The sequence below is a fragment of the Eptatretus burgeri genome, chromosome 7 (genome assembly GCF_056783735.1).
Source record: "Eptatretus burgeri isolate ZD-2024b chromosome 7, Ebu_testis_v1, whole genome shotgun sequence".
NCBI classification, from domain to species: domain Eukaryota; kingdom Metazoa; phylum Chordata; class Myxini; order Myxiniformes; family Myxinidae; genus Eptatretus; species Eptatretus burgeri.
The window spans coordinates 82,351,426-82,368,448 of NC_140967.1; positions in this window are offsets into that span (position 1 = coordinate 82,351,426).

A 17,023-nucleotide genomic window follows, 5' to 3' on the forward strand; every position below is an offset into this window, starting at 1 on the left:
TCAGCCGATGCTGAGTTTGGCTTGGCATAATATAGGAGTTTGCAAGTACAACTGCTCCTGCTGACTGGCACAAGGTAGCCACAAGAAAACAACAATCGCCGAACAGGTCGCCACAAAAATTAGACCCGAATGACCGCTCTGGCTCTTGGGTAGAGTGGAATTATAGTTTGAGGTTTAAAATTGTTGACATGCCAGCATTCTCTCTCATTACATAAAGGCAAAGCAAAATATTTAACTGTCAAAGAATGTTGGAAAATTGCATGGTGTTGAAGCAGAAATCAAACATTCACCAGTTGCCAAAACAATCACTCTACAAAAAGATTTACTCAAGGAAACTTAAACCTAGGTGGAGGCTATTTTGGCAATCATATACACACCACACCACTTTTACTTACTGCAAGTAGTGTTAATGATATAAGTACCCTCAATCAAGGAATTTGTCCAGAGTACCAGCACACAAGGGCCTTACTCTTTTCGAAAGACTTGAAGCTCATCATCTATCAGAAATCACCATGAAAGACCTGACATTAACCCTAACTGGCAAAACAGTACTCAACGGACAATAGAAAGGCATTAATATCACAAGTTTTGCACTCACATTGGAATTGCCGGGGCTAGAAATGAATGGCAATCATTCAAAACCTGGTCTGGTCCATGACACGTTCTTAGCCTTTCTCACATACCTGCCTCTCACTGCCGGTGGGTCCTATCTTGTGCTGGTCCAACCACATGCCAAAGGAGTGCAATAAAAAGGGTGAAGTGTAAATCACCCAACTCTGGTGACATTATCAGATACACATGGATTTAAGCATTTCACAAACATATGCTGGCCTGTGCATATACTAGAAATAGGCATTCACAGCCATCCTTGACCATACTGTGGAACATCGGCTGAGGCCCCCAGTTTTTTTTCTTCTATCCTTACTTTTTCACCTTTATATTCGTTTTGTCCATAACCGCTTGAGCGATTGACACAAAACTTTCAACAGATGAGCACCCGCTTGTGGTTAATTTTTTAAAGATGAAGTTACATGATACTTGGATGGAAAATTTGGCCGGTTTTCCAAAAAGTCTGTTTTCTATAGGCTTGGGTTGCAGGGTGTTTCACAGATCAGGACTATATGGCCTCGACCACCCTTTGCTCGGCCTCGGCCGAATCAAATCACAGCAGAGGAAAAATAAATAAATCTGAACTACATGTTTTACAAATTCAGGTTTGCATTCACCGAGATAATAATTATCTGATCAAACTGTAGATCCAGTGCTGCCAAGGTGAGCAATTGGTAACGGAGTGGGGACAGGGGTGGGGTTGGGAGCACAGCCCATAGGTAAGGACACAAACCTCAGTGATATGGGCACAGCAGCACAGTTCACGGTGGTAAGGGCACAGGTAATGAGCGTAGTGGCAGGAGTCATATAGGTAGGGACAGTGTCATGGAGGTAGGAGCATGGGTCATGGGAGCAGATGCAGTGGGAGATTAGTCAGGTGAGATGGGTGTATAGGTGAAAGCAAGAGCAGGGGGCAGGTGGGGATTGATCGAGAAGGATGGACGCATGCATTTGCATTTTTGGCAGGATGGTTTCTGTCTCGAGAACCAAAAGACCATCCACTCCACCATTTCTGTATCATTCCTGTTTGACAGACCAAAGGGCTTACCTTCGTTGCTTTATGCAGCATATTTGGTTAAAAGAGCATAGGAGGAGTATATATATATATATATATATATATATATATATATATATATATATATATATATATATATATATATATATATATATATATATATACTAGCAATACCCGTGCACATGCACGGGATAGCAGTACAACATAGCTGGAAGCAGACGACAGACCGTACACGGGGAATGACAAAAATACGCATTGTGCAAAATGCAAGTGGTACTATGGAACGCCAAGACTTCCCAAACATTGTCGGCATGTCTGCTAAGTGCCACAGCAATTTCATAGGGATCGTGTGACGGCGAGCCGAGTTTTTCATGTGCAAGCTTGGTATTATAATATTGTTGCGAATTCGCGCCCACTGGCGTGCGGACTGCCGCGTCACTCGAATCGTGACCGCGTCGCCCACCGGACGGACAATTCAGTCGTGACCCTCCGGGAACTATCGCCCGGAGCCAGTCACGGTGGGCCTTTCGACCTCACCACAATCGTGCCAATTGGCCACCCGCGTAGGATAGGGTTGTTCGCCAAGCTCGACCTACCTAAGTACCCACGCGGATGGTAAACCGGGCGATCGTACCTCGCCGCAGGTCGACTCTGGACACGAACTTCTTAAGCGGTCCATTCCGTGCTACAGTGATAACCGAGCGGTGTTATCGTCGGCCTCGACGGTTCCAATTAATTAACGGGCGTATTAAGCCCACTACGAACCCTTTTACGTGAAGCAGGATGGAGGGTCAATAAAGAAAAGACGAAGCGAAACGGGAAAACAGTTCACACAAAGTACATTTATTTCCCAGCACAGGGAAAGCACACATATACAGCCATACAGTCAAAATGCACATACAGCAACGCAAACAATAAAAGCAACGACGACGCAGAGTTACTACCGACTACGCGCACACACGGCAACACTAATACAGTTCTACTTTACAGACGGCACCAACACACATTTACTCAAAAGCAAAGGAAAGAAGCCACCCTCATAGACAAGGGGGCAGACGGGCATGTAGGCCAATATGTGTGCGTGACCTGAAGGAGCGGCCAGGCCCGCGAGACCGGGGGGGGGGGGTGTCCTACCCACGTCCTCGTGACGCGTTGGTGGACGAGCCGCAGATGTGGCCGCGTGGCTGAGCCCCGACTCCTTGCTCCTTGGCGGGTTTCGTTGGCATGACGTTTGGAGTGGGGTGGGAACAGGGCCCCCTTGTTGCACTATCTCAGCGCGGGGGAAAGGGGGAATTGTTGATGCCCTGGGGGAGGGAGAATGGCTGGCTGGCTTGGGTCCCGCGACGAGTGATCCCACACCATGACCTTGTCACCGACCGCCGTCCTTCTCGCCTCGGACCCGAGTTCCTTGCCTCTTCCCGCAACTCTTCTTAGCCGACTCCAGAATCCACCTTGATGACACAACGATGACTTCGCCACCCGACTCGACTCGACCCTCTGCCACACCGATGACTCGACTCACTCTTTCTGCACCCGACTCAACTGACTTCGCCCCCCCGACTCGACTCTGCTCTCCAACCAAAAACTGACTCCTCTGCCTTACGCTCGCCTTTTTATAGGCCGGCAGGAGAAAACAATTTGCAAATATCCGAATCAGGATGACCTCGGGGGCGGAGCCACGCTCGCCAATTGGACGGAGGAAAGGGGGCGTGAATCCCCCCTGGTCCTAGAATTTGCAGATATCGATTTCACACAGATGCGCCTGGAGGCAGGTCAAGCCGCCCCGCACTTCCTAATTGGACCGATCAGAAGTGGGCGTGTAGCGTTTGTGATCCGAATTTTCCTCGGAAAGGCCGCTATTTGCGCTCGCGGCTCGGTGCGTATCGCTGAACGAGCCCAAGACAACCCGACGCAAAGTGTTCACAGGTGGTGCGGGAATGGCCGTAGAAGGAGAGAGGTGAAGGTGGTGGAGGGTTTTCGCTGGTGGTTTGATGGTTATGGTGCCGTTTGGGAATGGCGGTGATGCGATGATGTGAGATTGAGTTGTGAAGGTAAAGGTCGTGGCTGTTGGCGTTGTTGTTGTTGTCCGAGGGTTGGAGCATGGTTGTAGTTGGTGATGATGGCTGGCATGGTGGTTAAGGTGGTTATTGTGTGATGGCGGTTGAGACGTGGTTGGTTCAAAATAAAGATAGAACAGAAAAATGGCTATCTCAAAGCGTCGCAGCCCGAATGAATCACATAAGTTCCCTCGAGACAACGGGTTTGGGCTAACTACACATGTACTTAAAGATATCTCACCTACGGGCCCTGAATGGTGGTTTGGTAATTTCCACAGCCGTAACAATATATATATGTATGTATATATATATATATATATATATATATATATATATATATATATATATATATATATATATATATATATATATATATATATATATATATACAGTATATACAAACCAATAAATGTCAGTATGTATGTGTGTGTGTCTCCTCCATAACTCCAAAACCATAAAACCTATCAGCCCAAAACTTTGTATGCATACTAAGAAAACTCCAAGGAAGTGGAAGAGTGAAAATTGGTTGTTTGGTTTAATTAAAACACCCCCTTTAAAAAACAAAACCTGTCAAAGGGCGAAGGAGCTCCTTCTGAGCCAACGGCCATCCATATCTGGTGCCCAACTGTGTCTACAGACGTCCTCCTGCAGTTGGGTCACTTCTTATTAGGAGGTTGGTGGCAGGATTTGCACTCCGGCCACCGTAAAACCCTTCATTCCGCAAAACGCAAAAACGCAAAAAAATCTGAAAACCCACTCCGTGGGAGTACCTCCTGTGCAGCTCCCCTTCGCAGGGCAGCTCACCGGATGACGGGATTGGGGCAAAGCCTTTGGGACCCCCAATCTTTGATGATAGGAGGGAAACCACGGGGTAACATCTCTGGGTCAGATTGCGGGAGAGTGTGTCGGAGTGGTGCTGAGGTGTCGTCCACCAGACGCCGGTCTCCTTGGGTTAACCTGAGGCGGTCCCTTCGGGTGGGTGCCTGCAATGTCCTATCCCTAAGAGAGGATGATCACCTGTCTCTGTTATCATCTGAGCTCAAGTGTTTGGACATCGGGATTGCAGCTCTCTCTGAGGTTCGGAGACCGGATTGCGGCGAGATAATGGTGGGTGGTTACACCTACTATTGGTCTGGTCGCTCTGATGGTTACCATACCCAAGGAGTTGCTGTAGCTGTGTCCAATAAGCTGACCCCAATGATAATTGAGGTAACACCGGTCAACGAGCGTATTATGAGATTAAGGATTCGTCACTCCTTAGGTGTCATTTCCCTGGTCTCTGTTTATGCTCCGACTGAGGCGAGTGATCTCACCGTGAAGGATGCATTCTACGCCATGCTCGAGTCTGTGGTTGATCAGTGACCCAGACGAGATACACTTCTAGTCTTGGGGGATTTCAATGCATCGACTGGAACTGATAGGGATGGTTATGAGACATGTGTTGGTCCACATGGGTCAGGAACTATGAACCAGAATAGCACTAAGTTCCTTGACTTTGCAAGAAGTCATGGACTTAGGGTGGCTGGTTCTTGGTTTCAGCGCCCACAAGCTCATCGCTGGACTTGGTATTCCAACGCTGGCGGTGTGGCAAAGGAGATTGACCATGTCCTCATTGACGGTCATTGGAGGATGATCCAGAACTGCAGGGTCTACCGGAGTGCTCAGTTCCTCAATACTGACCACAGGCTTGTTGTAGCAACTCTAAAGCTGCACCTTAAATCCTGGAGAATGGTACCATCCCAGCCTAGGCTGGATGTTGGCAAGCTCAGGGATGAGAGAGTAACTGAGGAGTTTGCGAACAGGCTGAGTGGACACTTGGGGGGTCTGGGTGCTTTGGGGGGTCCTGAAGAGTTGTGAATTACCTTCAAGACCACCTTCCTTGATGTTGCCAGTGGATATCTTGGAACTCACCGCAGGGCAAAGAAGAATTTTGTCTCTCAAGGGACACTGGATACCATTGACCAGAGTCGCAGGGCCAGGCTGAATGGCAGAGCTGAGCTGTTTAGGGAGCTGAGGCGTAAAACTGTACGTGCACTGAGGGTGGACAAGGAGGCCTATGTGTGAGGAATCTGTGAGGGGGTAGAGCATCACCTGTGGACAGGTGATTCTCGTCCCGCTTACAGGGGAATTCGCGCATTGCGTTCATCAAAGCCCATCCGTCGGAGCACTACAGTTCGAGCAGAGAGTGGTAGGCTCTTGACAGAGGAGTCTGAAGTGAAGGCCCGCTGGGCCGGTTACTTTGAGCGGTTGTACCAGGCTGATCCCCCAGCTGTCGAGTTGGACGTCAAGGGTGTTACAATCCCTGTTGCTGACCCTCGAAACAACTGTGGTCCACCTTCGCTTGTGGAAACACGGGCTGCGGTGAACCAGTTGAAACGGGGCAAAGCTCCAGGGATCTGTGGTATCCATGCTGAACTTCTCAAGGCTGGTGGAAATGCTGCACTCGTGTCATTGCATGCAGTTTTGTGCACTGCCTGGAACACAGGCATCACCCCAACTGACTGGAAGAGGGGCCTTGTTGTCCCTCTCTGGAAAGGGAAGGGTGATCGCCAAGACTGCAACAACTACCGAGGGGTGACGCTGCTCTCAGTGCCCGGCAAGGTCTTTGCTCGGATAATTCTTGATGGGGTTCGCCACCATCTGCTTGAGCACCAGCGTCCAGAGCAGTCAGGCTTTACACCAAAGAGGTGTAACCTTACACCTTTACTGTATCCTTGCACTTCGTGTCCTCACCGAACGCAGACGAGAGTTTCGGGAGGGGCTGCTTGCAGCCTATGTTGATCTCTGTAAAGCGTTCGATTCAGTGAATCGGGATGTCCTCTGGAGGATTCTTGGTCTTCGTGGGGTGCGACCAAAACTCATCGATCTGATGTCTGAACCCTACTCTGGTACTGAGAGTGCTGTGAAGTGTGGTGGTACCATCTCTGACTTATTTCCAGTTGTTACTGGAGTTCGTCAGGGATGTGTACTTGCCCCCACACTTTTCAGCACTTGTATGGACTGGATTTTAGGGAGGATGTCAGAGAGATCAAGCTCCGGTGCATCGTTTGGGAATGTCAAGATCTCGGACCTTGATTTTGCAGATGATGCAGTCATCTTTGCGGCGACTTTAGATATCCTTTTGGGGGCCCTCGAGGTGCTGAATGAGGAGTCAGAGTGCTGGGATTACGGGTTTCTTGGGTCAAAACTAAGATCCAGGCTTTCGGTGACATCTTGGATGCTGCTGTCCTGTCAGTGTCTGTTTGTCGTGAGGATGTTGAGGTCGTGGAGAGATTCACTTACCTTGGCAGTGATATTCATGTCTCTGCTGGCTGTGAGTCAGAGGTCAATCGATGTCTGGGTCGGGCCTGGGGAGTCATGGTTTCACTGGATCATGGGGTGTGGCGCTGCCGGTACCTTGCGGGAGGACGAAAGTCCGAGTCTTCAGGTCCTTGGTACTTCCAGTCTTGCTCTATGGAAGGATCTTGCTCTCCAGGATCTGAGACGGAGACTTAATTCCTTTGGTACCAGGTCTCTTCGGAGAATCCTTGGCTATCGCTGGTCGGATTTTGTGTCCAACGAGCGGTTGCTGAGAGAGACTCAGATGAGATTTGTAACCTGCATAGTCCGTGAGCGTCAGTTGCGGCTGTATGGACATGTGGCTCGTTTTCCTGATGCTGATCCTGCTCACCAGATTCTCTCAGCGAGGGAGTCTCATGAGTGGAGGAGGCCAGTGGGCCGACCACGTGCCTCGTGGTTGCAGCAGGTCGACCATCATCTCAAGGAGATGGGGATGGGCCTGGCATCTGCCTGGGGGATGGCCAGACGGAGGCCCCTGGAGTACCAGCGGAAAGTGGACGCAGCGACGCGCTGTACTGGCACATGCTCCCATACCTGACCTGACCTTTTGAAGAAAATTAACGGCCTTATTTCATTATTTCCTTCATCAGGGGATCCCCGGCCACCTCTCTTTCTGGGGTCTTAAGGCGTTTCCTGGGGAACCTCTGTGGTTTCTCTGCAGCCGCCATGTTTTTTGGCCTGCTCAACCATACCTTGCCTTGGAACAGGCCGCAATCATTTCTTCACGATAAAGTTTTTTTTTTCACTTTCCTCACTCATATTATCGAATGCCTGTTCATCATAGCTATGAATCGTTGTGTACATCACTTTTGCAAGTTCGATAGTTTTCAAATTAGGAGCTTCGAGTGATTTCATGTATGAAATAATACGATTTTCCATGATAGACTCTCACAGACTAATTAAAGGATATTATCAAAATATTATTTCGGTTTTGAGGATTGGATATTGTCTGGACTAAATTATTGTCAAAATTTGTTGTGAAATATGATAATATAAAGAAATAACGAGTCTTATTACGAAGCCGATATACCTGTTTATTTTAAGCAAGCAAGGCTATGTTCCCTCCTTTTCCATAGATATACAAGAAAATGTTAAATTTCCAAAGCATTAAACTTATATTTTTCTCCTGTTTGGAGAATTGTATTGAGTGAACAAAAATTTTAGGAATGCGCCAAAATTAATAAGCTTCATTGAGCTGTATGATTTAATGCATTCACTGCTGGACCTCGCACCCTGTCCCCCCAGAGGGACTGCCAATCCATAGCGTCTGCCAGATCTGTGTCTACATTTTCGGAGGATACACGAGGTGCTCTTCAGGGCATCAAAGCAAATCTGGAAAAACAGACGTTTCAAAAAAAAGTTATAACATTTGTGCAGACCCAGAACCAATGTACCATGTGACACATGCACAGACAATCAGGAAAGATGGCGGATTATCTGCAATGTTTATTTCACAGGCGATTGAACTTTGCGATGTTTCCAGGGTTGTTCTGCTTTAAGCTGCAACTCTTTTGTGGATAACGTCATTACCTTCTCCACACGGTGAAGACCAGCTTCAAAGTTAAAGGGATCCTAAATGATATGTAGCGACAGCCTGGCCAGCCGTTCCTGAAAATCATTTAATTGGAGTGCTTGCATGAGTGCTTTAGCCACGTGCCAAGCACCAGTTGTTTGTTAGCGGTACCGTGCTACCTCCTTCTGAGCGAATCGTTCACTCACTGCAGACACTTTTGCCCGCCACATCATTCAGAGTGAGCAGTTCTTGCTCTGTCACACTGAGTGAGTGGTTCGTTCTCCATCACCCTTAGTGAGTGGTTAGTGCTTCGTCACCCTGAGCGACTGGTTCATGCTCCATCACCCTGAGCGAGTGTTTTGTGCTCCGTCACCGTCAGCAAGTTGTCTCTGCTCCACCACCGTGAGCGAGTGGTTTGTGCTTTGCCACCCAGAGTGAGTGGTTCATGCTCCGTGTCCCTGAGCGAGTGGTTCATGCTCCGTCACCCTGAGCGGGTGGTTCATACTCCATCACCCTGAGTGAGTTGTTGTGAAATGACATCTGATTTCCAAGCCATTTACCATAATAATATGTTCTCTAAACTATCGAGCCAAATTTTTTTCCACCTGTAACATGCATCTGTTTATAAAGATTAATATTTGTGAATATATTCCTGAAATGTCTAAATATATGCCACGTTGTTTTTCAGTAAAAACTATTCATGGTTTTTGGTTGTTGCCAATATCAGTCCAGCGTGTGTGTGTGTGTGTGTGTGTGTGTGTGTGTGTGTGTGTGTGTGTGTGTGTGTGTGTGTGTGTGTGTGTGTGTGTGTGTTAAGCATAACTCTCTCTCTCACTCTGTTCCATCCTTGCTCTACCCCCCTCCCAATACAGAGCAGCACCCTCCTCACACACCTCTCTCACTCTCCCCTCCTCTGTCTCTCTGTCTCTGTCTATGGACATATCCAGATGGTGTATAGGTCTGGACGGTGTTTGTCTCCGGACATGTCTTTGTCTCTGGACGTGTCTGGATGGTGTTGTTGTTTACTTCTGGATGGAAGTTTGTTTCCAGATGTGTCCAGGCGGTGTTTTGGTTTTTCTCTCTGGACATGTCCAGGCTGTAATTAACGCTCCACCACACATCTGCCTTCCCTTCCTCTCACCTCTCACTGTCTTCCTTTCCCCCACCCTTCCTCGCTCCCCCACCCCTCTTTGACCCCCCCTCCTCGCTCCCGAAGTGCTGCATTGATAACATGGGCATGGTGTGGATGAGTGTTGTCCTCCATAAAGATGAGGTTGAGACTTTGCTTTTGGGCCAAAGGGATAAAAATTTGTAATCCAAATACCCCAATCTTATAATATATATATAATCAGACTTTTTCCGTCTATATTTACACATTGTAACCCACAACTTGCAAGTGAAAAACAAATGCGACAAATTTCAAAAAATTAATTCAAAATACAAAATGAGAATATCTTGATTGGATAAGTGTCCACCCTTCTTTTAGGAGAAATTGTAAATTAGCTCAGGTGTAACCAATCACCTTCAAAATCACACACCAAGTTAATTGGCCTCTACCTGTGTTAAATTGTGGTGATTCTGATTAATAACAGAATATAATCAACTGTTCGGTAGGTTTCCTCTGCTGGGAAGTGCATTTCACAGCAAAGACTCAATCATGAGTCTGAAGAGCTTTCATAAGTCCCCCGGGATAAAGTTGTGGAAAGGCACAGATCAGGGGATGGGTAAAAAATAAATAAATAAATAAATAACAGATCAGGGGATCCCCATTGTGCACAGTCCAGACCAAAGTGTCACCAACAACACAGAGGCTTCGGCCCGGTGACTCTGTCAGAGACAAAGACTACATGGTCATCATCAGTTAAACATGAAACAGAACCACCGATCCAGATTTCAGGCTTATTTGCCCTCATCCGGATGATATACCGATAAATATCTAACCAATGATGACCACATTAGTCGTTTATACATCAGATGCACCTCCTGATTGTTATGGTGAGCATCGCCGTGGATTATGTCTCACATGGTTAAACCGCATAATCCGCACAGAATATGCTGTTTGTCCACACAGAATGACGAATTGACGAATGTCCACACAGAATTACCACTAACATGTGGTAACAGAATGGTGAAACATCCCGCATCAAAATCTGGATCATGACATAGACGATTCATGACATGCCTTGCACAAACTTGCATTGAGGTCTATGGTGGTCACACATTGTTCCAGCCATTTCTGCTAATCTAAACTTGTCTGATCATTTCTAGCCAAACACCATTGCCATTTTTGCTCTCATTTCAGACAGCCACATTGTTTTCACACAACTTCACTTTGACTCTCATAGACATATAATGTTTGCTTCTGGGGTGTAGAGATCAATGTTCTGGTCTTCTTCCAAAATACGAACACAATCTGAATGTACCATACAAATAATACAAGCCTCTAAACATTTGTTGCTCAAAGTTTTTTTTTTTGTGAGGAACAATTCAATATAAAATTCCACAATATTTATATTCCGTTAGAGGAAATAGAAAGCAGTGAAACTTTAACATATGGATGTAATGGAGGGCAGATGTGACATGTGACTAAAAGTACCCTTCATCGAAAGGGGAACTGCTTGAGTTGGAGAAGAGGTGGTGGTGAGGGTGGGGGGGGGTTGAAAGGAGTGCAAGGAGGGGAAGGAGAGCCTAAAGTATGTGAAAGGGATGGCGGTGGTGTGTGGGGTCGAGAATTTGGTAAATAAAAGATAAGTAAACTGATAGATGAAGTTAATAGTGTGTGGAAAAATGCAGGGGCGTTATGCCAAATCGCTAAAAAGGTTTCCTTATACGATATACCCTTTTAAAAATCCCACTATGTTACAAACATCATCCAACTCAGGTGATCATTACAGACTCTCTAGGTTATCAGCACATGATGGCTAATATTGACATTCTAATCCCTTGAATGATAATGTCAGGTGTCTTCCTCCAGAAGAAGTGCTCACCCTCAACATGCAGGATTACCTGATGTCACCAATATAGATGCATTATTCCAATTATGCTGGATTATAGATAGACATAGACAACAACAAATATGCTGAACTCTTGTGACACAACTTTGGAAACGTTGTAGAGTTGAGGTCTCCTCCCAGCAGATGCACAACCTCACTCAGATTTATTTTTTTTTCAAGCTGAGTAAAGGTAGCTCTACTTTCTTAATTAATGAACCAGTTTCTCCCATCCCGTTTGGAACTATTATATCCACCCTCGCAGGGAGTAAGACACAATCGAGAAGCTTACTTTCTCAACATGGAAATCGAACCCGACTGAGGGTAACTTTCGGTCACTCTGTAAGGTTTGCAGCAAGTTTATATCCATCCTGAGGAAAGCTAGACAACATTATCTTGCAAATCTCAAGGCTGAACTGTCCAATTAGGCTCCTTCTTCAAAGTCATGGTGCCACCTTGTCAAATCGGTCTCTAGTGTATGCTCCCTCTCTATCTCCTTCCTTACCTCAAATAGCATCCCTGAAGGATCTGTCCAGGATAAGGCAGGTCTTAATTCTGTGTTTGCCTCCAAATCTCATGCACCCAAAACATCCAATTGTGTCCCCATATGATCCTTTCATACCCACTATCGACTGCACTCTGTGTACTTATCACCGAGAAGGTAGCAACAGTTCTGTCCAGCCTCAACCTTGCTTTGGCAATGGGACGAAATGCCATCAGTGGCCATGTCACTCAAATCTTGCTCTGCTTCTCTTGCCTCTTTCCTGTCTTGACTATTTCGCTTATCCTTCTCCTTTGGCCACCTAGAAATCAGTAAACATCAATCATGTGCACAATAGTGTAATATCCAAATAATAACCGGTCCCCTGAACCGGAAGTACTCTCGGATGAGGAGGGAATAAAGCCAGTGTTGAAACCAGCATGGTGTCCGGCTGACTCATCATTACAACTGGCGACGAGGATAACGGTTATTAGCTCTTCAACACTCCTCCCATCTCTACAAGGGAAGAACAGCCGTACAGTGTACAGGGAGCCGAAATTTCAGTGCAAAAGCGCAAAAGAAAGAGGAAAAAAAAAAAAAAGAGAGGAAAAAAAAATTGTGACGCCAAAACCACGTGGGTACCACTTCATTCCGAGGTATTCTAAATCCGAGCCCCAAAGACTGTGATGTGCCAACTCTCTTGTGCATAAACTCTGTTATTGTGACGTGTGCTGTGACCATATTCTAAAACAAACACGACCCTGTGAGTGAGCGATAACAAGTGAACTGACCCGTCCCAAACTTTTTGTGTTGTCTGTCGTGTGCAAAACAAAACAAGAACAATGTCTGTTGTTATGAATGTGCCCCCTGTTGCTACTTTTGATGCACATGGTGAGCCAAGCACCGTGTCAGAGCGCTGGAAGCGCTGGCTCAGAAGATTTGAGCGCTTCACTGCTGCATCCGGCTGCACACACTGCGCAGAAAAGAGACCTTTTACTGCACTGCGCTGGCTTAGATGTGCAGGACATCTTTGACACTCTGCCAGAAACCAGCCGAACACATACAACACCGCCAAAGGTGCACTCACAGAGTACTTTGAGCCACTCACAAACACTTCATACTCCCGACACCTGTTCTGCCAAGAGAAGCAGAAGGATGGAGAAACCGTAGCTCAATTCTCCACATGTCTGCGCACCATGGCGAAGACCTGCTTCAGCGAATTTGAGCCCGAGGTCATCAATGACTTCATCCGTGACCAGATCATTGACGCCTGCAAGTCAAAGCGTCTACGCACCAAACTGCTAGCGCAGAAGAACCTGACGCTGAAGACCGCGCTGGAACTCGCCCAAGCAATGGAGGCCTCGGAGTAACAAGCCGCTGAGATGGCTCATGGACGCACCGATCCAGAGAAAGCGTACGCCATCCACAGCGAGAGTCACAACGTGCAGAAGCCATCCCAGCGAGGAGGTCGCAACATCCACCGTGGTGGTAAACCACAATAACCGCCCCGCACAGAATCCCGTCAGGAACCCCGTCAGGATCATTGCAGAGACACACAATGCAATCGCTGTGGTCAGATGAGCCACACCGGTGATGACTGCATGAAACGTGACATGCTACAAGTGCAACCGCCTTGGTCATTTTGCCGTCATGTGCCGATCAAAAAACTCTGCGCCCGCCGTCCGATACATTCATGAAGTCGCACCGAACCCAGAAGTGAATACCGAGAGTGACGCTAGTGACGAGTACGCCTATGCCGTAGGTGCCAGTGTGAACACCGAAATAACTGTCAACAGCATTATCGTCGACATGATCATTGACTCTGGCGCCACCTGCAACATCATCAATAGTGACATTGCGAAATCACTTGTGTACAATGGTGCCGCAATGCAAAAGTGCAACCGCTAAATTCACCCACATGGTTCCACGCCGATATCTTGCGACAACCTCATCCGTGCCATTCTCTCAGTGGGAGACAACTCTGCTACCGCCGAAATGCTAGTCGTTACAGGTGACACCCCAGCACTGCTCGGGAAGACTACTGCCGAAGCACTAAAAGTGCTCACCATTGGTCCGCGTATGGACAAAGTCCATTGTGTGAATGAGGACATAGCTCTGATACTCAACAAATACCCCGGAATTGATGATGGCATTGGTTGCTTCAAAGGCGAGGCAGTCATGCTACACATCGATCGAACCATCCCGCCGATAGCGAGAAAGCACAGCCGAGTGCCATTCCACCTGAGGACCAAAGTTGAAAAGGAGCTGAACAATCTGCTCGAGGAGGACATTATCGAGCGAGTGACCGGGCCGACCGAGTGGGTCTCACGTATAATAACGCCTCCATAGCCAAAAAATCCTGAAGAAGTCCAAGTCTGTGTGGACATGCGCGAAGCTAATGCCGCGACAAAACGCACGCGACATGTCACCCCAATGATAGACGAGTTGGTGTCGGAATTTCAAGGATCCACAGTGTTTAGCAAAGTCGACCTGCATAGTGGGTATCACCAACTTAAGCTCCACGAAAGTTGCCATGACATTACAACCTTCTCGACACATGCCGGACTGTTCCGTTACAAACGCCTGAACTTTGGTGTTAGTTCTGCATCCGAAGTGTTCCAACACGTGATACAGACTGTTATCAATGATATAAATGGTGCCAGAAACGTTAGCGATGATATCATCATCCACGGCGCTACAACCCGAGAACATGACATTGCGCTTGACCGCACCCTGTCCGCCCTGCACAGCAGTGGATTCACAGTCAATCTGCCGAAATGTGAATTCAGGCTGCCGAGAATCGAGTTCTTCGGCTACATATTCAGTGTAGAAGGCCTCTCCCCCGATCCAAAAAAAGTGCAAGCCCTGAGAGATGCGTCCGAGCCCAAAAACTCATCTGAGGTACGCTCTTTCTGGGGCATGTCGCAGTACAGTGCCAGATTCATCCGAAACTTCGCTACCTTGACCGAGCCTCTGCGCCAGCTCACGAAACAAGGATCAGCATGGTCCTGGGGACCGACCAAAGTGAAGTCGTTCAACGATGTCAAGGAGGCGCTGTCCGAGGACACAACTACGCAATACTTCGACTCGAAGAAATTCACAGAGTTCGTGGTCTAAGCGAGTCCAGTTGGCCTCGGAGCCATTCTCGCAGAGGAAGGCAAGACCATTGTATATGCCAGCCGCACACTAAGCGACGTTGCACAGCGCTACTCCCAGACAGAGCGTGAAGCCCCAGCCATCATATGGGCATGTGAACACTTCAACATATATATATATATATATATATATATATATATATATATATATATATATATATATATATATATATATATATATATATATATATATATATATATATATATCCGGCACACCGTTCCGCGTAATCACTGATCACCAACCATTGGTTACGATCTGGAAAAAACCGAACCCGCCGATCCGCATTGCCAGATGGTCTCTCCGACTCCAGCCATATGACGCTACTATAGTGTACCGCCGCGGTGCTGATAATCCTGCAGACTATATGTCCAGGCACCCGAGCGCATTCGCATACCGCTCCAGGCATGAAGCGAGGATCACGGAAGACTTTGTGAACTTTATTGCCGCTTCTTCTGTGCCTAATGTCCTAACATACAAGGAGATCCAGGCCGAATCATCCTGGGATCCCACCATCCGCGCCGCAGCCGAAATGATCCGTCTGTCAAAATGGCATCAACTAGATGCTTACACTGACGCCGCTACCGAGGCATTGGTTAGCCTCTGTGCCGTGAAAGTTGAGCAGACGGTGACGAATGACGTCATTCTGCAAGGTTCTCGCCTTGTGCTTCCCGCCGTTCTCCACACCCGCGCAATAGAACTTGCGCACGAAGGTCACCAAGGCCTCACAAAAACAAAAGCGCTCATCCGCAGCAAGGTGTGGTTCCCCGGAATTGACTCCATGACCGAGTGCATTCTGTGAAAATGCATCCCCTGTCAGTCGAACAGTAATCATCAACATTTGGAACCACTCAATATGTCAACGCTCCCAAGTGGCCCGTGGCGAAATCTGAGCGCCGATTTTTGTGGTCCGCTACCGACGGGCGAATACTTGCTCGTAATAACGGATGAATACTCGTGCTGCCCTGTGGTAGAACTCACCCGCCTTACTAGTGCAGAGAAAGTTATACCGATAGTCAAAAAAGTGTTCGCGATGTTCGGATACCCCGTTGTTGTGAAAACAGACAACGGACCCCCGTTCCAGGGCATAGCTTGGAAAGACTATCTCACGTCCATCGGTGTACGACACCGTAAAATAACCCCACTATGGCCGGAAGCCAACGCACAAGCCGAGAGCTTCAACAAACCCCTCATGAAGACAATCCGCGCTGCGATCGTAAAGGATCGCACTGGAGAACGGAGTTACAGAAGTTCCTCCACATGTACCGAGCTAGCCCGCATTGCTCAACTCTATTCGCACCACACCGTCTCATGTTTGGGTGGGAACCCAGAACGAAAATCCCAAAAGTTGTGAACTCTGACCCACAACCCGACGATCAACTTGCCCGCCACAACGATGCCGCCGCAAAAACCATCATGAAGGCACGCAAGAATCTCCGTCCCAGCGCGTTAAAGCCCCCCATCAATATTGGTGATGTTGTCCTCGTTCGGCAACAACGAAAGAACAAGTTCTCCACGCGCTACAACCCCAAACCGATGGTTGTCACCAACGCGCAAGGCTCCATGATCACCGCAGCATGGAAAGATGGCGCAAGCATGACCAGAAACTCGTCTCAGTTTCACGCCATGCCGATCACACCCACATCCAAGGTGGTCGACAGTGACCGTCTTACCGAACAGTTTGCATGGTATTTTGTTCTTATGCAAGTTGGAGAGGCATGTAATATCCAAATAATAACCGGTCCCCTGAACCGGAAGTACTCTCGGATGAGGAGGAAATAAAGCCGGCGTAGAAACCAGCATGGCGTCCGGCTGACTCATCATAACAAATAGGGTTGCAAAAATATATCATATCCTCTCAACTAC